General features: G+C 28.7%; 1 protein-coding gene across 3 annotated transcripts in view; it reads right to left on the bottom strand.

The window, feature by feature from the left end:
* LOC129959468 (leucine-rich repeat-containing protein 70-like) overlaps positions 1–22,343 on the bottom strand; it is a 212,969-nt gene that overhangs the window by 22,550 nt on the left and 168,076 nt on the right. For all 3 annotated transcript variants that reach the window (XM_056072308.1, XM_056072307.1, XM_056072309.1), the window contains one exon: positions 8,054–8,127. The gene's annotated coding sequence lies outside the window, so the exon portion shown is untranslated. The remainder of the gene's footprint in view (positions 1–8,053; positions 8,128–22,343) is intronic.

The following is a 22,343-nucleotide window of genomic DNA, read 5'->3' as shown; positions in this document are numbered from 1 at the left end:
TACTTTATTTAGTGTTTTAGTGTGCTTCTACAACTGGAATTTATTAATAATATTTGAAATGCATTAAGAAAAGTCTATTAGTGCTCTCCATTAGCTATATTTTTGAATAGCATCAAATTATTCTTATATATAATGGAAAAGTTAAAAGAAAATTAGGTGCCTTTTTTGATTGTTCCAGCTTTTTAAATTATGTAAAATAGATGATTCATCAGAATGTTTCTTTACTCTATGCCCTGCTTAGAATTTTGTTTCTTAGTTTTTAATGAACATGATTTCCTGGACGATGTAGACGATGTACGTGTATGAGAAGTCACTGGATGAGTAAGAGGATTCGATTCTCCAATGGGTATATTAATAGTTTAAGAATATCTCATTTCTGGTGACGGGACTCCCTTTTTATGAAAGAGGTTGGACCGCAGCCAGTGGTAGGCTTTAAGACTCCTTTGTTTGTTCTCGCATTATTGTTACGATGATAAGTCATCCGATTCCCCGGGTGACTAGATAGGGTGGGAGTAGCTCTATAAATGATGAAGTTGTTGTTCGACGTTATCAGTATCAGACAAAAAAATTTGCATAGTGCTACTTTGAAGAATTTTTTTCTTATAATTTTAAGGATATTTTCAAAAATATAAGTTACTCTATATTCTGGAAATTAAAAATTAACCATGAATTTGAACGATACATCAATCCATTCTTATGATTCATACGAATGAATTTTCGTTCTGATATCGATGCAGGAATAAGCGCTAACTTCATTTATTATTTTTATATCAATAAGTTAAAATTTTGCTTATTTTAGCGTGACAGTTATTGAATATATTTTTTAAAGTTAAAATATAAATTGTGCTAAAATGTAATGCATGTTAATTGGCGGGAATGGTCTTTCGAAGCCTTCTCATATACTCCCTAATAAATATGTTATCTCCCTCCCCTCAAAAGAATTCTAAAATTATCATTTTCAGAATCTCGCATATGAATGCTTTGTGCCTCGTAATATAGTGAAGAAAATCAAATATACGTTTGCAATGCTTTTTTTTTCAACCAATTGAAACCGAATATTGACAGAGGACTACAATTTTAGAAAAAGAGCACATACAATATTTCAGTTATTTAAGTCGCTGTGTTTGTGAATATTCGCGTTTGTATATACTCCAATATACATATCAACAGGCGATAGACCCTTAACAGATTTAGCTCAAAATTTAAAACAAATGCATACGTTCGATGATAAAGTTATGAAACAAATGTTATCTACTTTCTGTTGGTTATGTTCTGAAGTTATCTTGTTCACTTTCTTTGAGACAGACAAACAGATAGAAAGACAATTTCCTTTGGATAGATTTCGTTCAAAATTTATTAAAAATTTACATATTTGGTGAAAAGAGTACATATCGAATTTCATTCACTTAGCTCAAAGAAGACAGACATAATAGACTCGAATAATCAGACATAATCGGATAATCAGAATAATCAGACATAAATCGAATTTCATACAGACAGACATAATTCCGAAAATATATTTTTTGAATTCAGGAAAGTCTCTAACGTGGAGATTTGTCAAAGTTTCGAGATCGAAGTTTTTGATAGTTACATTGCGTATACTTCGTATACGGGAAATTAAAAATTCTGAATCAAAAAATAAAAGTTTAAAAAAAAATATATATTTTCTTTTCCGCACATTATAAAACAAGTTATTTTCCCTTTATTTTTAAAGCCAAATAAAAAATGATGAAAATTAAAATAAAAATTAAAATTCCATTTATAGAAAAATTAATCTAAATGTATTTTTTAATACTCAATTTATTTTTACTTAAAACCAGCATAATGAAAAATAATAAGGATAATACAATAATTATGTGTGTTGTAGAAACCTTTACATTTTATAGAATAACCAATGGGCTCTTTTAAAAGGATCATGAAAAAATATTTTAATCCTAATATCTGCTACGAAAAATTTAGTTTGGAAGCTTTTTATGAAAATCCCTTTAAGGAATAGCAAATAAACAAATAAAATAGTTCTCATATGAAAAAAAAAAAAAGAAATAATAAAATTGTTAACATTTCCAATAAAAGAGTCATAAAATATTCGATCATTGATAACGTCAAATCCTCTTTCAACCTAGTATTACATGCTGAAAATAGCATAATCTATTCTCAAGACAAATGCATTATAGTTTCATAATTCTAATCTTTATCATTTTTTAACGCTGTGCAAGACTAACTATTTTTAGCTATGCGGATAAATTTCAATCTCACAAACTTGCTTCCTTTTGTACGCTTCTGCCGTTCTATTTCAATCTTTTTATTTCTAATTTTTGTCATTTACTCACGCATCGTTTCCTACGACGAAACGACGCTGTTTTTTAATTTTTTTTGCGATGAATTTAGCGTAATAATTTCTATCGAAGCTTCAGAAATCACTGCTTCGTGCATGAGCGTCGAAAATGCTATTAAAGGCTTATTGTCCGGATAGGCGTTTCCTTCTTTTTTAAAAAATTCCTCACTTTATGCAATTTGTCACTATTTAATTATAATCTAGTAGCTTAATGATAGATTTTACGTTTCGGAGGCGTTGATAAAAGCGTTCGTTTCAGCTCAAATTCACTAAACGAAAGGTTGACAAGATCGCGGAGGTCTTTTGACCGTTCTCGTTTTGATAATATTTTAAACTAAAATTGCTTGTTCTTTATAGTATTTTTTTTTATTTTGCATGGAAAGATAATTTTCTTATATTTGTATAGTTAATAACTTTTATTCAGCCAACAAAATGACACGCCTAAGAAGTTTGCTGTATTTTTAGTAACTTCAGACATGCATTTTTAATAAATTCTGTTTTCCAATGAGGTAATTAAAAAATTTTTTTTGTCTATATCCATGCACACACATTCAATGAATTTATAAGGTATAGGTAAATAGTAAAAAAATAAGAAATAAAAAATTAGAGAAAATCCAGTTATAGTAAAAACATAAAGTTAGGTTTTAGAAAATCCAAACTTCTTTTTACTTTGATTTTACATTTCAACCAACAATTATCCATATTTTATGAAGGTTGTTCAGAATTTGAGTCGACTAATTTATAATTTTCTACAATTTGTTTTTCAGATTACTCTGAATACTACAAATCGCACACCAGTTAATCAGTTCAATCGAAATTATGTATTTTTATGCATTTCCTGCTATATTCTTTCGGAATCACATAATCGAATTTCAAGTTCGTTATTTTGAAATCTTTTACATTGAATTTTTTTTAGTACTAAATAGATTTTTGGAATAGATTTACAAATATCATATATTATAACATTATTTTTGGTTAATGCGGAAGGCAGGTTTCAAGATATGCAGTGAAGAGACTTTATATTTTTAAATTCTCTTTAATATCTACTTCGGGAAAGCAAAATTATTTACAAGTAGAGACGCGGACACGGCACGTCCGCCACAGAGCGACACAAAAGCAGAAGTAAGAAAAAGAAAAAGGGCAAAAACGCCGAAACAAATGATCACTAGTCTTATATAACATGGGATTTCCGGCCACGCGCCAATTCAATACACGTTTTGACCTTTGACACCTTGGCAAGGGCACCGAAGGGATCACTTTTATTTGATACGTAGATTGATTGCACAGTAATTTTTACACAGCTACATACGTGGAATGTTATCAGGAAATAAGAAAATATTTTAGTATGGGCTAAATTAAGATAAAGTTTTGGAAATTAATTTGGTTAAATTAAGAGTTTAAAATATCTATCTATCTATATATATATATGCGCGCAATGTTTCGCCCTTAATCGACATGCGGTTAATACACAAGTACAATAAACCCGAATGTATTTTGGACGACTTTCTTCCGGCCAATTGTAACCAAAATTTGTCATAAAACTATAAATGTATTAACAAAGTCAAAATTCAAATTTCAGTTATTGCGCTTTTGAATTTTCACTTTTGCAGGCTAGTGAAAGAACAGATCCACAGACGGTCGTCAGATGTTTCGGTCACAATCTTGGTGGATTTAATTTAAAATCTGATACAGATCTATACTTCAGATGTTAAATCGGTGTATCGAATTTTGTTTATTTTATATTTCGTTTTGTGGTTTATCGCATTAATTTATATTCGGACAGCTGAACAGACAAACTTCCGCAGATGAATTTCACTCGCAATTTAAAAGAAATTTACAAATTTTATATTAAGACCATTTACCAACTTTCCTTCTTCTAACTCAAACATTTTTTAATTATCATGTTCACAGACGGACAGACAGATATAACTCCAAAAATGTGTTTTTCGGCCTAAGGGACTGAAATGTGAAGATTCATCAAAGTGTACAGTTCAAAATTTTTGATGATTACAATACTTCCTCTACATAGACGAGAAAACAAAACAAAACAAAAAAAAAAATACAATAGAGATTTTTTTAAAACAAATCATCAATTTCTAAGACATTTTAAATGCAACTTCTTAAATCTCTTCAAGGACCCCAAAACTTAAATGCACTTTTAGTTCTTTGCACTGAATCATTTCCAATGCAAAAAATTAAAACCTTACAGTGAATACAATTATTCCAAATTTTCCAATGCTCATTTTTTTTATTCATTGTAAAGTTATTGAGAAATAATATAGTAAAATGTAATCAAATAAAAAAAATCCCTTTGTTTTACGTAAAAAACTTATATCTGAAGGGATTATATCAGTACTTTTTATGTTTCGAAGATTATGTTACTTTTATAATATGTTTTTATGTAGTGAAAAGTAATCTTTTTTTCCATAGAAAGGCCCGTCAATATATATTGGATATTTTAAGATGTTTGCTTAAAATGTCTCTTATGCCATATCATATTATTGAAGCATGATAAATGCATTTGTGTTGACGATATATGCGCACTTGAGAGAAAAAAAAAATGATGCAATCATACTTTATTGATGATAAATTTCAGATGCTAAAATATTGTCCTACAAACTATATTCGAGTTAACTGTACTTTTAATTAAAAATGCGATATAATTGAGGAAGTGTTCTTAAATATAAAAGACCACTACATGGATAGTAAAAGTAATTCGAATCTTGTTTTATACATTGAAAGAAGAGCAAATAAATATATACAGTTTATATACACATTTTTATTAATGAACAAAAAAAAAAAGTTTCTTTTTTTATTTTAATTATTTCGACTTTCCATTTAATTTAAAATTCATTTTTAAGAACAGAAAAGACATTTGAAATTATTTTTTCTTCAACTGCATGGCCAGGGAGCTCCATGTAAATGCATGGTATAAGAAAATTTAATTAACTTAATCGATTAACTAATAATTAAATTCTAAAAATATTAAAATAAATAAATTATCCTCGAGAATACACAAGTGCAAAAAATTTCAAAACTAGCACATCAGGAAGTGAGTGAAAAAGTTTTTACAAAATTTCAATGTCACGAACATGAAACAAATCAACTTAAATAAAAGTGTTTAAAAATGGAAACTATAAGGGTAACAGAAATCTAGTTTCGATAAATTTAAGGATGAATTGCTTCTTAAGAGAAAAAAAAAATTATGAAGGATTTTTTTATAATAGATTTTTTTTTTCAGAGTATGACTTATTTCTATGCTTCAAGTGAACTAAACAAATGAAACATTTGACAGTGCAGAGTTCATCCATGGGACTTGTTGTGATAATTATCTCCTAAAAGACAAGAAGATCCAAAAGGAATTTATTGCCATGGATTATTCTCATTAATTCCGAAAATGTCAGGGCTATAAAGTTTAAAAGCAAAGAAAACCGATTTTTGATATCGCGCAGTAATAGGGTAGCGTAAATTTTATATTTGAAGGGGAAAATGACAGTTTTAAGATTCTGAACTATTTCCAATAATTGATCATTGTCATTCTAAGGCTTTGCGTCTTACTTAGACTTATATGTCGATGAACTTGTTGTACTATCATAGCTTCGGTATTATATCCTGCTAAAATATGACTCATTTTATCCACTGCTTGCTTATTATTCAAACTTAGCGGTAAGAAACAAGAACAAGAGTTTTGCTTGTTGTAATTACATAAAAAAATCTTTACATTTGTGAATTTTCTGTCAATTCGAATTTTATATTTTCAACGCCATCAACCTTTTAAGATATGGTGTTGATATTTTTTTGCATCTCAATTAAATCGTATCATATTTAAAAAATACAGGGTGTTCATTAATTATTGTCGGGGTTTCCGTACCTCATAACTTTCGAATAAAAAATATTACGCAAAAACCGATTACGTATTCGTAAATTACAACTCAAAGAATTTTATTAATGATATTAAAGTGTAAAGCTTGCACAATTTGCACTTTGTAGGCATTCAGCTGAAGGCGATTATGTATTCGTAAATTCGCTGAACAAATTTTGACTCGAATTGAGGATGATGAAAATTACCTTCGGAAATGGTTCTTCAGTGACGAATCCACTTTTCATGTGTCAGAAAAAGTGAATAAACATAACTGTAGAATATGAGGCTCGGAGAACCCGCACGATTATCAAAAGTCAAAATTTGTTCAGCGAATTTACGAATACATAATCGCCTTCAGCTGAATACCTACAAAGTGCAAATTGTGAAAGCGTTACACTTTAATATCATTAATAAAATTCTTTGAGTTGTAATTTACGAATACGTAATCGGTTTTTGCGTAATATTTTTTATTCGAAAGTTATGAGGTAAGGAAACCCCGACAATAATTAATGAACACCCTATATAATATGTCCGTTATTCGGTTTTAAGCATTTTGTTTTAATTAAGGATAACTATTAAGTTCATGGATCATGAAGAATGAAATTACTAAAGACTCTGAATTAATGACTATCGATTTATGGAAGTAAAACAATAGAAGGAAGTATTATGTATAGCAAAAGTAAACGATTGCCTTGTTAAGCTAAATTTATCATAAAGGATATCAAATGAAAACACGTTTCACAGTATTATCAATAATAATTGTATATTAATGCATTATTAATAAGAATGTATTAGTATAATGTTATATAATAAAATTATTGTTGACAGTTATTGTTTTTAAGCATTTTATTCTAATTAATGATAACTATTAAGTTCATGAATCATGAGGAATGAAATGACTAAAGGTTCTGAATTAATGATTATCCATTTATGGAAATGAATTTTTTGACGAAAGTATTATATACAGCAAAAGTAAACAGCTTTCCTGATAAGCTAAATTTATCATAAAGGATTGCAAAGTATATAATCGAAGAATATCACAGTAATTTTAATATGTTTCACATTAGTATTAATAATAATTGTAGATTAATGCACTATTAATAAGAACATATTAATATAACGTTATATGATAAAATAACAAAATTAGCTACGAATCATTTCGACAGGGTCATAAAATGTTAAGTTAATGTAAATTCCAATATGTTTAGTGAAGAATTAAAATGTCGTTTAACAACAACACCATTTTTCTCAATTTTGCATTTTTTTTTTGCAAAAAGAATCACAACAACAACAATAAGGAAACTAATTTTTTTTACAACTAATAATGATTATTTCTAATTTCTTTCACATCTGTTATAAATATGTAGTCCCGTATTCATCCAGACTGGGAAAAAATTGGTTGCGAAAATTTTTTTTCTTCTTTTTATTCTTTTTGTAAAATTTGCGAAATTGATTCAAATGGAAATGCTTGTTCAGCAAGAAAATAATAATAATAATAATAAAAACGAAAAAAAAGCAATAAATAAAATAATAATATGTGAGAGGAACAATACTGATCTTACTTATACGTACCAATACGAATTGTCTGGTGAATAGTGGATATCTTGCTTTTTAAGATATCTGACATCTTTCGTGGTTTGAAACGTTGCAAAAAATCACTGCTTATTTACTCAATAAATAAAAGTTGGAAATAGTAATAAACTTGCCTTTTAATTTCCCAGCTTTTCTTTGAAATGTGACCAAATAATTCATAAACAAACTTACCTTTTACCTTTTTTTAAAAAAAAGTTTTGAATAGTAAAAACAAAATTTTTTAACCAAAATCTCATAATGTTAGTAAAATTAAAAATACTTACTTAATAATAGGTAAATAAGTAATATCTGATATGAAGAAGGTGGAAAAAGGTACTATCTTGTCAAGCAAGAACACCTGAAAGAGGGAAAAAAAATGTTTAGCATATAACAATATTAAGTGCTGATATGATTTCTGGACATCGCAATAAAAGTTTTTTTTCATGTCTATCGATAACTAACACGCAACCTGCAACCACCAAGCCACCATGTACATAAATAAAGATAATTTTCCAACCTTGTTTACATTATAATGAAGTAATTTCATGTGTATCGATGTCTAACACATAACCTGCAAACACCAGGCCATCATGTACATAAATAAAGATAATCTGCCAACCTTGTTTACATTATAATGAAGTAAATTTATGCTCACAACGCATCAAATGCGACTCACATATTTAATTTCAGAATCCATTACAAGTTTTAAAGGAGAAAAAATCTAGGAAACATACAGTTAGATGCTGAGTTTACATTAAGGCAATCCTGTCGCCTTCAGTAAACAGTCCATTCGTAGAAAGCTATCTATGAACTAACGGGAACGAAGTGTTTTACACGAGTGCAGTTTAAAATAGTTGTTAAGCTAATCAGCATTGATGAACTAGAAGTTAATTAAAATAAATCTACTTAAAAGCAGTTTTTAAAAATATATCATTAAAAATGTACCAAACTGCGAATTTTTAAATTTTATTTCTTGGTCTTACTACCATATGGTGCCATGGATACGAAATCAAAATTTAATTTAATTAAAAATTATCTGATAAAGAGATTATGAATATCTTAAAATAACATATTGTTATGCAGAACATGTAAAATTTCACTCTAGTACATCAGGAAATGAGGAGAAATCACTAAGAAAATTCCAGCCTTACAATCACCAGACAAAATGTTGCTGAACAAATATTGAATTAAACTTTTTAACTTAAAAAATATAGAGGGGAAAACATCATGTCAAACTTTAATAAGCAAATGTAACTTATATTCATAACTTAGATATTAAGAGCATGGCCTTTTGATACACTTTTATATTACTTTTCAGCATATTGAATCTTCGGCATGTTGAAAAGAAAAAAAAAAAAAAAAAAAAAAAAATAGAACTTGTTTTCCGCCAATCACTTGTTTATGTCTGTAGACTGCGAAAAAAAAAATGACCTCCATGCTTTCCGTCTTTTTTCTTTGTCTTCTTTCTTTTTTTCTCGAGGAGAAGAGTTGTCAGTGCTTATTCGGCGAATAAAAGAGGTATCTACAGTTTATTTCAGACGGATATGCATTACGTAGAGGCATAGAGAAATAAATTTTCTAATTTCAACTTTTCCATGAGCACAAAATCCGATATTTTCACATATTATTTTTATTTGAAAATTACTAGACTATGTAACAAGGGTAATTGTTATCCAGACATAAAAGTAATTCCGGATTTCTAATTTTATCTAATTCAAAAAATCGATTAGGAAATCCCGTTTTTTCCAACAATAGTGTATAAAAAGAGTCACAGAGGAGCGAAACACGTCAAATACTTAAATGACAGGTAGTTAAGATGTTAAAATGAAACATTTAGTTAGCTTGCATTTCGTTCAAGGCATCACGTGAAACGTTTCGAACTTTTTATTTAATTTCTCAGAAAAAAATTTACAATGGTATTTTTGTCTTTTGATTTTTAGAATTGTACAATACAAATGGAAATTATACTATTTTTTAATAAGTGAATATAAATAATTCTAAGGTAATATGAATTATTAAGTGAATTTGAGTGATTCTAAAGTGAAAAAAAAAAAAAAAAAAAAAAAAAAACTTACAATCCATTCTTATGTTTCCTATTTTGAAAAATATATTTTAATATCATAATAATCAAATAATATTTTCTTACTGTATATCATTAAAGATAAATATTTAGATGATAAATGCTTTTTATATTTTAACAGCTAACTGCACGATAATTACAAAATTTGCATTTGCATTTTTAATTTAATTTGCATTTTTAAATAATGTTAATAAGTTGACTGCATGTATGTATGTCGATTTTATTCTTACAGTTGTTTATATTATCCTAAATATAACTATTAATAGTACTTTTTACACTTGTTTTATATTAAGGTTTATGAAGACTTTTGCATAAAATTGACCATGGACTTGATTTTATGCTAAAACAATTTATGATTTATTTAAGATTTTCTTGTTACAGCATTTCAATTTTTAATAATGTGCAATAATTATGGAATAATATTCATACAATAAATGACATTTATTTTAACAGTAATTAAATTCGTGGGAAGTAATAACACAGCTTGTTACATCATTTTATTGCAAAATAAAGCATAAGACATATCGAATCAATTAACGCCTGCATTATTTTAACAGTAATTTAATTGTTGTTTAAGAATAATACAACTTATAATATTATTTAATTCGTGTTTAATTACTAAAGATAGTAAATAATAAAGGCAAAGCAGTCAATAAAAACTGCTTACGGTTTAAGTGAGGATTAGTTAATTAAAAATAGCACAGCTTGATACATTGCATTATTGCAGCTTAATCAGGTAATAAATGCAACTTGCTACATTATTCTTTTATATTTTAAATACCTAGAGGCAATAATCAATCAATAAAAATTCCAAATGTGGATTAGTTATTTAAAAATAACACAGCTTTTTATATCGCGTTATTACTTTTACAATACAAAGTAGCAATATGCAGTGAATAAAAAAAATTCCAAACGTGGATTAGCTATTTAAAAACAATACAAGTTGCTGTAACATTTTATTACTTTTAAAATACAAAGTAGCAATATGCAGTGAATAAAATTTCTAAATGTGGAATAATTATTTAAAAAAACACAACTTGTATTATTTTATTACTTTTAAAATACAAATTAGTAATATTCAGTGTATAAAAATTCTAAATATGTATTAGTTATAAAAATAACACAGCTTTTAAAATAACAGCTTTAAAAATAACACAGCTAAAATACATATTCAATGAATAAAAATTCTAGATGTGAATTAGTATTTAAAAATAACGGAACTTTACTACATTGTTTATTATTTTTAAACCTTTAGGGAATATTATTCAGTGAACAAAATCTGATTAAATTCTAATCGTAATTTAATAGCTCTTTAAATATATAAAAAAAGAATAACTGTAGTTTGGGAGGGAAAAAGTTTATTTTCTGCCCAGATGTATTCCGTAAGGGCACGTAATCAGAGTCGCTCCTTATACTTTACGAACTTTTGTCAGCTTAATCATTCTGACGGATAACCCAACACTGGTTTCTGGCAGAGGGTTGCCGCTTATTGATCGGGGTGTTTTACTTTCCTCTTTTACGGTCTCAGATAGGAAGTGAAATTAGTCGGACGATTGCTTAAAGCACTAGAAGTGTTGCACGGATTCGTGAATTTTTTACCGAGAGAACCAAGAATGTTTCTCATTGAATAAAATGTAAGGTACAGATCGTTGGATTGAGAAATAAGGAGGTTTGTCAATTCGCATTTTACATTTTAAATATTAATTATTTTTAATATGCCGTAGTAAGACTTTGGAGATAAGGAAAATGATTTATTTTAAGAAACGATGCACTTTTGCTTTTGGTTAAATATCTGAGTGTAAATTCAGCACAGGATAGAATAAAGAAAATTTTATGAATGTCTTAATTATTTATTGTTATATTTTGTTAGATATAGTTTAATTAAATAGTTAGTTGCAAATCCATTACAGAACGGAACCGAGAAGGTTTAAGAAATAATTTCTTTCAAATTATATAATGTAAGTATATAAAATGAACATTGATTAAAGATAAATAAAATTAAGAAAAATGATTCAGAAACATATTTTTATTTTTATGATAAAAAGTGGGATTTTTTTTTGCCTTAATTATGTTCCAGTTTCTAGAATTCGATTTATAACTTATTGCTAAAATACTTTGGCATTTTAATTTAATTTTCGTATTAAACTGATTATATAGGGGCGCCACAGATATAGAATTAAATTTCTTGAAATTTAATGTATCAACTCCTAATTAAGGTCCGAAAAAAATATAAAAGTGTTCCACCATCAAGAATGCATACATAAGTGAAGAAAATTTCAAAGTTCTAGCACATTAGGCAGAAAAAGTAAAATCAATTGTAATATTCCATCTCAAAATCTTGAAACATATCTAGCTTAATAAAAGTGTATAATAAAATGAAAGTTTATTTTATGAGGGTTGAAGTCGATTCACGCATCATATCTTTCATTCTTTGATGTCACATCTTTTTTCCTCCAGCAAAATGTATAATGAATTTCAGGATTAAATTGGCCCGGCCAATTTAACACGTATCAAATGATTACGAATTTACTTCATTTTAATTAAGGCTATGAATTCATTATTAAGGTCCAAAAATGATATAAAAGTGTTCTATCGTTAAGGATACATAAGTGAAGAAAATTCCAAAACTTTAGCACATCAGGAAGGAAGAGCAAAGTTGATTACAAAGTTCCATTTTATAAACATGAAATATATCTAGCTTAATAAAAATGCATAATAAAATAAAACTTTATTTTATTCGTATTGAAGTCGATTCATGTATTTTATCTTTGATATCATATCGTTTTTTCCTTCAGCAAAACTATGATAAAGAAAGCATCCTCCAATTCCAACTTCCATCCAATGAATTTTAGGACTAAATTGGTCCAGTACATTTAATATATATCACGTGATCATAAATTGACTCCATTATTTTCTAGATTACATTGAAATGATTTAAGTCAAATTCCTTTTTTGAATTTTTCGCAATTATTTATTGCCAAATTTTTTACAATCACTAAATTCTGGTAATTTATCCTACATGAAATCATGAGCAAATTAGTCTTATCACCAGTTATTTAGTGGATGAAGACATAGCATGGCCAGGAACTTTAATTGCAAGAAAATGGTTTTTTTTGTCTGGTAGGCAGGTAGATGTTTTTTTTTATTCCTAGATATATTCTTAATCAGCTTTATTCGGAAACTAGAAGACTGATGTTTAGCAACGGACTGCTCGTAGCGGTTAGTCTGGCAATTGACAGTCTATCTGATTTTCTTTAAAGTGATATTCTAACTTGTTCCAGACACTCTTGAAAATTCTTTAATGCAAAAATTTAATCGGTCAGTCAGACTTTTACCTCAACTCCTACATAGGAGTTTCAAGGTTGTAATGACCGAAAGAAGGTCCCATGCTATCCTTTAAGCACGAGTGGTTGATTAAATGTGACATACTGAGAAATTTTTCTGTTCTGTCCTGCAATGATACTTTTTACAGAATTACTCAGAAATTAGAATGTCGATGTGAAAGCTGTAGCAAAGGATTGCACTCCGCTATTAGTTTGGTTATTGAAACTTCCTTTCATTTTCTTTACATCGATATTCCCTCCCTTTACATCGATACATCGTTCAGACTGCCTTAAAAATTCTTCAACACAAGAACCCACTCCCATATATTGGAAATAAATAAGATTTTAACCCCAGGTACTGTCTAGGAGTTCCAAGGTCGTATTGACTGAAAGAAGATGCCATACAATCCTTTTACCAAGAGTCCTTGACTAAATATCTTAGACCAAGTGGGGCTAGAACCGCTATAAATATTTGTTTCCGTGGAAAGGATAAAACCTCCCCCTTCCCCCATATTTATTTTCTAGGCTAAACAAATACGTTTTTTAAAACCCACTTTCGAAACTTTATCGTCAGTTTAATACTCTTAGGAAATATTAATCCGCTTTAGGTGACCATCATCTGTCAAAATTTGGACGAAAGCACAAACTATTGCATAGTTCAAAAAAAGCAAATATCTTTAAAAAAAACAATGACTTTATAATGAAATGAGGCGAAATTTGATCATGATGTAGCGAGGGCAAACAAAATCTTCTGTATATATGAAAAAGGAGATCGCGCAAATAGTTGCTCAGTCTAATATTACTTTTATTCCCTTATATCCATCCCACGCTAAATTCGATCCCTTTTTAAATTTCTGAGTGGGGAGAATTCCCCAATGCCGCCATTAGTTTCAAACTATTATTTGGGGATGGTAGTTATGAGGACGAATGAAGGGGAAAATATCGTAAAAAAATAAACTAAATCAAAAGCGTTAAATCCACAACATGGTTGAGAAGAAGATAAGAACTTTTAAAGTCACCAATTGGAACCGGAACAAATAGACTAAAGATGAAAAGAAGGTGAGGAAAAGAAAGAGAGGATAAAGAAGAAGGGTCTCGTAAAAGTGTCCCTGTAAAGTGCTTTAAAAAAACGGGGGATGAACGAAAAGAAGAAAAGGAAAGAAGGCAACCCCCTCGATTTTCTTCATATAATGAAAGGCCTCTTTTGGGTATGATTTATGGCATCGATTCGGTGAGGATAGCTTTGGGATGTTTCATCTTTGCTTTTGTAAGGAGGTTATTCACCAATAGATTTCCGTATCGGAAATGCTTAGTCTCTTACAAGTCGAACACCTACCAATAGTTCCACAGAAGCATTGCCCCGCGGAAATGTTGATGAGAATGGAATGTAGCTTCACATTAGATCGCCAGTACTTATCTTATTGTTTATATCTTTTATTGAGCTTATTTTATTTTTAGTGCACCCTAAAGCTACAACAGAAGAAAGATACAATAAAGACTATATGTTTAAAAAGGCATATTTTGAAAAATATACGATAGAATAAAATATATGCACAAAAATACTTAGTAGAATATATACAAAAGGATATGTAATAAAGTGTATCGCTTGCATTTATCACAATGAATCATTTTTTATAACTTTTAATGAGTTTATATTATTCTTCATGCACCTAAAGCTACAATACGAGAAAAAAGCTACAATACGATGCCAGAAGAAAAATGCAATGAAGAATATATATCAGAAAAGAACATATATAGAAGAATATATGATGGAATAATGTGTGAACCGAAGAATATATGACAGAATAGAGAATATGCAGAAGGATATAGAATAGAATAAAAGAATATATAGAATATCCACTTGAATTGGAATCCAATAGTTATTTTCTAAACTTTTAGACATAGACATATATTTATAGTTCGAAAAATATTGTAAAAGAAACAAAGAATCGTATTTTAAGTTATTTGAGTCAATACATGTAAGCCTAAAAAAGAATATAAAATTTAAATATTAGTTCCCCAGTCATATTAGTTATACTTAGTAAAATAGTTTTGACAAGCCAGCTATTTAAACAAAAAAATTCCCACTTTTCTTTCATCAAAGACGATCGCTCTATAAAGATTCCAATTTCATTACTTTATGCCAATTAATGGCCACTTTGAGAAAGTACCGTTAAAGACTTGGAAATAATAATAAAATTATTCAGAAAATGTTTATTAATGCCATAAAAAGTAAAGATATTTTTTTAATTACATAAACCTGAATGATAAAATAAAATCGCAAATGCGTGAGATACAGAAAACAATAGATGAAAAATATAAAACATCAATAAATATTATAAGAAACAAAAAAAATCTCAAACATTCATTATATAAATATTAAATTATAAATATGATTACGATTGAAATTTATTTAAAGCTTTTCCATCATCGCTTGAAACTTTTGGAATTTTTGTCTACATTTCCAACTTTTGATTAAAAAAAATTTTTTTTTTCTTTTTAAACACTGATAAAGGTAGGTGTTAGAAAAGTTTTAAGATTTAATGGCAAATACTTTAAAATGAACTTCATGGAAAAAAATAATCGAAGAATTTGCAGCATCAAATCTCATGAAATTTCTGTTCGTTTTTAAGAACAATAGCAAAGACTTCAGAAAATGTGATTAAGAAATAATGATGACAAAAAAAAAAAAAAAAAAGAGTATTGAAAGTAATGAGCATTTTTTATTTTGGTTTCAATAATTATTTTTTCAATTTTTTAAAGCATTTTACATATTCCTGGAATGTTTTTTTTTCTTTTTTAATTTGATTCTTCAACATAGGTTGAAAATTACAAGTACATACGAATACTTTCTGAGCACCCAGGAAATAAACAATCATTCATAAATACCTTCTTTTACCTCCCATATCTTTACAGTATTTATGTTAAGCAAATCGTATTCAATTACTGGTGAACTATGATGAGTTTTTTTTCTTAAGAAAAGAAAAAAAATTATAATAATTTTATTCGTTGCCTTAATAAATGAAATATATTATATATTCACTATATCGTTTCCGCCTGCATCTTTAACATTAGAAAAAAAACTTGATTCATCACACATTACCTCACAGCTCATCAATGGCTCTAATCTTTGTTTAAAGTTAAATAGATATCTTTTAATATTAATCCTCCTTTTTAGCATCTATCTTGATGTTGATGATGATGATGTCGTGTCCGCGTTACCGCGGAAAGGGGGTGCAGTAGCTTCTGAGGGTAAAGACCCCTAAGCACCCGAGGGCAGAAGTCTGCCTTCTAGCTCATATGAAGATGAGACTCACACATTCGCTTGCACAACCCCTTTTTACAGGGGGGCACATTCACCCACCTCACAGATAGAACACAGATGAAGAATAACCATGCCCGAACCGGGATTCGAACCCGGGACGCCCAGATCAAGCATCTATCTTAAATGCTTTAATTAAAAGTTGTGAAAAATGCTATAAAATTAGAACCATCGAATGCACATTCATACGAAAAGGCATACACTTTCTCATCTCTCATTCTTTCTCATGATATAAAATCCAACTATGTGAGTAGAGGCTATTTATTAGAGGCCATTTAATATAATTCTATTAACCTTCTGATTTCTGGAGTTCTTTAGATTTGCTGCATAAAATCGTAGGCTAATTTTAATCCATAGTTTTATACAATATATGATAATGAGACCAAATACGTTTGCAACTAAATAAATTGCTGTTTACAAGCAATTCTATAAGATCATCATCGTAAATTTATATAAGTCAGATTTGATATTAGATTGTCCAAAACAAGTGGGTTAAACCATAGATGCGGCTTTTCATTACTAGATAGACTAAATGCCTTTTTTAAAAAAGATTTAATTTATTAAATTAATATCATGTTTAAAATTCCCCAAAATTCCCTTTGAAGTTAAACATTTTAAGGAATTTAACGACTTTATTCATTATATTAATAGATCAAATATATTTTGAATTCAACTATACCGTTTTTACCCTGCATCTTTAATATATATAAAAAAAAACAGATTTTCATCAAAAATCTAATCACAATGCATTACCATGCAGCTGACTTCATTCCGATACAAAAGGGGCTTTCATTAGACCGACAATTACTCTGATTGGTTTCCATATTTTTTAAAGTTCTTAGAAACTTTTTTGATATGAATCGAATTTTTTTTGAATCTCCGTGAAATATTTCAATTAAGGGGCGAGCAGGTTGCTACTAAATTAGATCGTTTCAATGCATCCTCATACGAAAAGGCATACGCTTTCTCATTATACTCTCCACGAGTGCTTCCAGTGATAACCTGTATAAAATCCAACTCCGCGACGAAATAACCATTTATTGGGGGCCGTTTAATGCTCTCCTATTAAACCATAGGTGCGACGTTCTACCATTAGACTTATAACGTAATGACGAGTCGTTAAATTTAGTTGTTCACTCGAACACTGAGTCAATAGCAGAAACTAATTACTAAAGCTGGAATAAATTGCTAGACTGGCAGTTGCAATTAGATGGTGGGACAAGTTAGAAGTTGTAAGGCAAGCAGTTCGATATTTACATCTTATGGGTTTGAGGCAGCAACAAAAATAAGGGGGTTTGTTCAAGAGTACTTGCTGGGAGAGCTAGGTAAAGAGGAAAACTTCTTGCAATTACTAATGCTTTCAGTGATTAACTGATTTCAAAAGGAAAGGTATAAGTTCAGGGGGTTCAGAATCAATATATTGTTAATTGCCTTGTGCCAAACATTTAAGGGTCCGTTTAAGGAAAATTTCTAGTCACAATTTAAATATATTAGACAAGGGAGGGAAATAATAGATAAATTAAAGCGGAGAAATCTTCATTTTCGACGATACATGTAAAACTAGGTATTGATAATAGTAATGAATAGTTTTGCAGTAGAATTATTCTTACTATTTTCTCCCGTGTTGCTCCGAAATCGGAATGATTTATGATGATATTAAAATCAATTGTTTGTTGGATGCTTGAGCTTTTAAAGTTGTATGAATTTGATAATAAAGTAGAGTTTTATCCTTTTTCTAGAGAACGTGTAAATCTTTTTAATTTCTAATGTACAGAGTTTATAAAGAAAAATGCTTGTACGCGTAGGTTGATTTTTTCTTGCGATTTCTCAACATCTTTTGTTTTAGCACCTATATCATTTACCAATTTCAACCCACAATTTTGAAAAGTAATACACATTAGTATTTTAAGCATCAGTATATACAATACACTAGACTAGCATTAAACTATTACGTTATCTTTTTTTGATGAATTTTTCGAAATTAAATAGTTTATTATTGGCATGTGATATATTTTTTTTATCTACCAATTGAATGATTATCTCCAAATTCATTCAGTTTTGGAAAATAATTTCCTTTCATGAAAGAAAGTAAAGATACCTGAGATTTTAATTATTTTTCGTATTTCTTATTAATTGTATTAATAACTTAATTTTAGCTCTCAGTATCAAGCACTTAATAATTTGATGTAAGATCATAAAAATTTTTGTAACAGAATGGATTAATACAGAAAATTCTTAAAAACGTTGTTCAAGGTATCACTCTAAAACGATATATTGACTAGAAGGATTTCCAGTTGTATTTTATTTCAAAATACAATAAAAAACAACAAAATGGTGAAGGTCTCCTTTTCTTATGTTACTTCATAATTATTTTACTGTATTATTATGCTTACAAATTCAGAAAATATTAATACATTTTATGGAAGGTAGAAATTGAAATGATTAATTCAATTTCGGCAGTCTGTCTTGGTTTTCTCTTTTTTTTCGGGGAATTTTGAGGGAAAAACACAAATTTTAATTTTTCTTTGATTGTCGTGGCATTTGATTTTGATTTCTAATTAAATAACAGTGAATTGAATTTGTGTCTTTAAAAATTTCAACCTTATTTCTCCATTTCTCATTTTCTTTCAATTTAAACGTTGGACTTTGAAACTAGCATAAAATGATATTTCCTGTATTTTTACATTTATCTCAAATATGTATCTCTATATGTGAATGAAATAGTATTAAAATATACATTTTTGACAGAGTGAATAGTTTATGAGATAAGAGAAATAATTTTTTAAATATTAAATGACTTTTTTCAAATATGATGGGTTTTTTTTTCAAATTTAAATATCTTTTATTATGCAGGAGATTATATAAATTAGTTATAAGTATTTTTTCATATAATAAAATAAATCTTGGTATCCATTTAAAATTTTGGCTTTTTTAGATGTTTAAAAATCAATTTTTGTCGAGAAAGACACAGAAATCTTATAGAAATTCAGCAAGCACGCATTAAAATATTTCTTGGGGGGGGGAAACAACAAAACAAAACCCAATTATGTTTCAAATGTACTTTTAAGAGATGATAGAGAAAAATTAAAGGAAAAAATTAAACAATATAACACATGAAGAAATAAAAATATTTTTAATTTGAATTTTAAAAAAAGCATTTATTTTAAAAGATATTTCATATAATTATATTCTAATGTATACAAATGTGCACAAAATTTTATAAATTGTTTGCATTTCCATGAATTATTTGCTTAATTAAACACTGAAATGCGAATGAAACACGACCAAGACAAAATGATGTGAAAACAAATGCATACTAAGGAAGCTTCGTTTTATGCTTTCTTGAATTATAAGTGATCTAAGAGGTCTCGTACATTTTCAATATAACGAGTTAATTTGATTTAACTAAATTTCACAGTATCTTTATCGGTTCTGCCTCTATTATCCATAAATTACAAAAATAACAATGAAAATTCAAATTACATCCACTTTTCCGTAAAGTTTCGATCCATAAAGCAACATTTCCATTTTCCGTGCTCTGTCTTTGCATGTTAAACAAGCGTTTTCTATTTAAATATTTGTTCTTAGTTGATCTATTTCGGAATAGCGCTAAGGTGTTAAGATTTATGAACAGCTGCAGTTGAGAGTATCGATTTCGCATTTCATTTCACGGTTCAATCATCTTTGGTAGCCGAATCGTTGATAAAACAAGCTTCAATCTCTTTCAGCCATTCATGCTCAACTGAGAAGAATAAATATTTTCTGAGATTAACTGGGTCAAATCATGAAAGCAGAGTTGCTTTACTTAAAAGAATGGCATATAAGAATAAGCAGTTTCATCTTTGAAGCGATAGCTAGATCCGATTAGAATTTTCTAAAGTTGGGGTGGGGGGCTAACTTGAGATTTATAGCATATTGTTTGAGACGGAGCAATTTCACCCTATGTGTTTTGTTTGAAACCATATTTTTATAAGAAAAGTGTCATTTCGTGACCAGATTATGAAGCACAGTGGGGCAATTACATATGTAAAGATGAGACTTAATGAATATTAAACCCTATTCTTCATAAAGTCAAGTTGTTAGATTCTTGAAATGAAAAGATAAGGGAGTTAATTCTAAAAAATTGTATTTGAAAATATGTGTATAAATTATCTGTTTTTGTTTATGCAACAAAGTCTGAGTTTCCGACCATCATATTTATACACAGGGTGATTATAAAAAAACTATTATAATATCATACTGCTCAAAGGAACATAATACAATTTTAGTTCAAGGTATTTTGAGGCATGGGCTCAAAAATCATATAAAAAACAACAGTTAAGCTCAAACAGTTACGGTTACAGTGACAAAGTTTCAAAATTTTCAAATGGCCACGCCAACTTTTTTTTTATTGGAACGTGTTTCCCATAGCAAAAAACAATATATAGCGTTGGAGCGGTATCTGTAGCGTGGAAATCACCAGTACTATTAAGAAAGAAGAAAAGAGAAAGCAATGGTGGTGTGTCTAACAGAGACGTGAAATTCAACAGATTCCTTCCGGCATGGTGCGTGCTTTGGTTCTAGGCACCATCTACCGCATGCAAAGTGTCATCGTGGTTGAAGTATGTCAAATAGAAAATTTGTGAAGCACAATAAAATGCTTTTTTTGTTGTTTTCCTGCTGTTATTGGTTATTTTCTCTTTTCTTCTTAGTCTGTCTAGCGCTGGTGATTTTCATGTTTCAGGTACTGAAGTTATTGTTTTTTGTTATGAAGAACACATTCCAATAAAAAAAAGTTGATGTTGCTCTTTGAAAATTTTGAAATTCTGTCACTGTACTTTAATATTTTCAGACCTTGTTTAACATTTAATTGACTAATATAATTTTGATTTCTGCCGGTGGCATCATCTCATAATGAATTTTAGAAATTAGAAAATGTTATATTATTTATAACAAAGAATTATAACTTGAAAACTTGAAAGAAAAAATAATTCGAATAAAAACGCTATTTTTTAGTTCGCTAATAAAGTACGTTTTTAAAATTATATTTATTAAATTTGCTATGTACTTATTTCAAAATATAAAAATAATTGCTTAGGTTTAAAAATAATTGACAATTTGCTAAGATTTTTAATAAGCCTTATTTTAAGAACAACTATTTAAAATTGAAGCTAACATTAACCTATCAAAAATAATTTCACACAGCAGAAATTTTTTACGCAATACACCCTTATTTTGCGAAATCCTGAATGCATCAAGTGTCAGTGGAGTCGAAAAATAGTCGAAAACAATTTTTCTCATTTAAAAAGGAGAAGGAAAACCCCGATTGTCTTTGTATTTCTGTGCATTAAATTGAATTATAACTGAGAGGGAATCATTTAACAGTAATTTGCATATATTTGGTGTTCAAGTTTTTCTTGAAACTATTTTTATTTATTTTCTTACATCTTTTAAAATTTATTGTATGGGATACATCGAGAAAATATTGTTATGGTTAAAAAATTTCAAATTCGAGATTTTGATATTATAAACCTTTCAGATCTCGCTGAGTTCGAAGGACACATTTTTTAAAAATGTAGATTTCACTTTTTGTTTCTTATTTCTCCCACAGAAACTTGATTTTATACACATGAATAAATTTTGAAGCGTTGCCTTTCGGTAGGTAAACCAACTGGAGTAGTCTCCTCTACCTTTCTCGAGTGCTTTCTAATAAAGGTACTATCCTCTTCCACTCTACATAAAGTTGAGGACCTTGGAAAAGGCCGTGAGTGCACAAATTTTAATTTTCACACCTGAGATTTGTGTTCTTCCAAGTATAATAAATAAATTAAGTAAGTGTGTATTTATGCCATTGACGAGCAATAGTTCCA

Source organism: Argiope bruennichi, chromosome X1 (genome assembly GCF_947563725.1).
Source record: "Argiope bruennichi chromosome X1, qqArgBrue1.1, whole genome shotgun sequence".
NCBI lineage: Eukaryota > Metazoa > Arthropoda > Arachnida > Araneae > Araneidae > Argiope > Argiope bruennichi.
The sequence above is the reverse complement of the archived record's forward strand: the minus strand, read 5'-3'. Positions and strand labels throughout refer to the sequence as shown.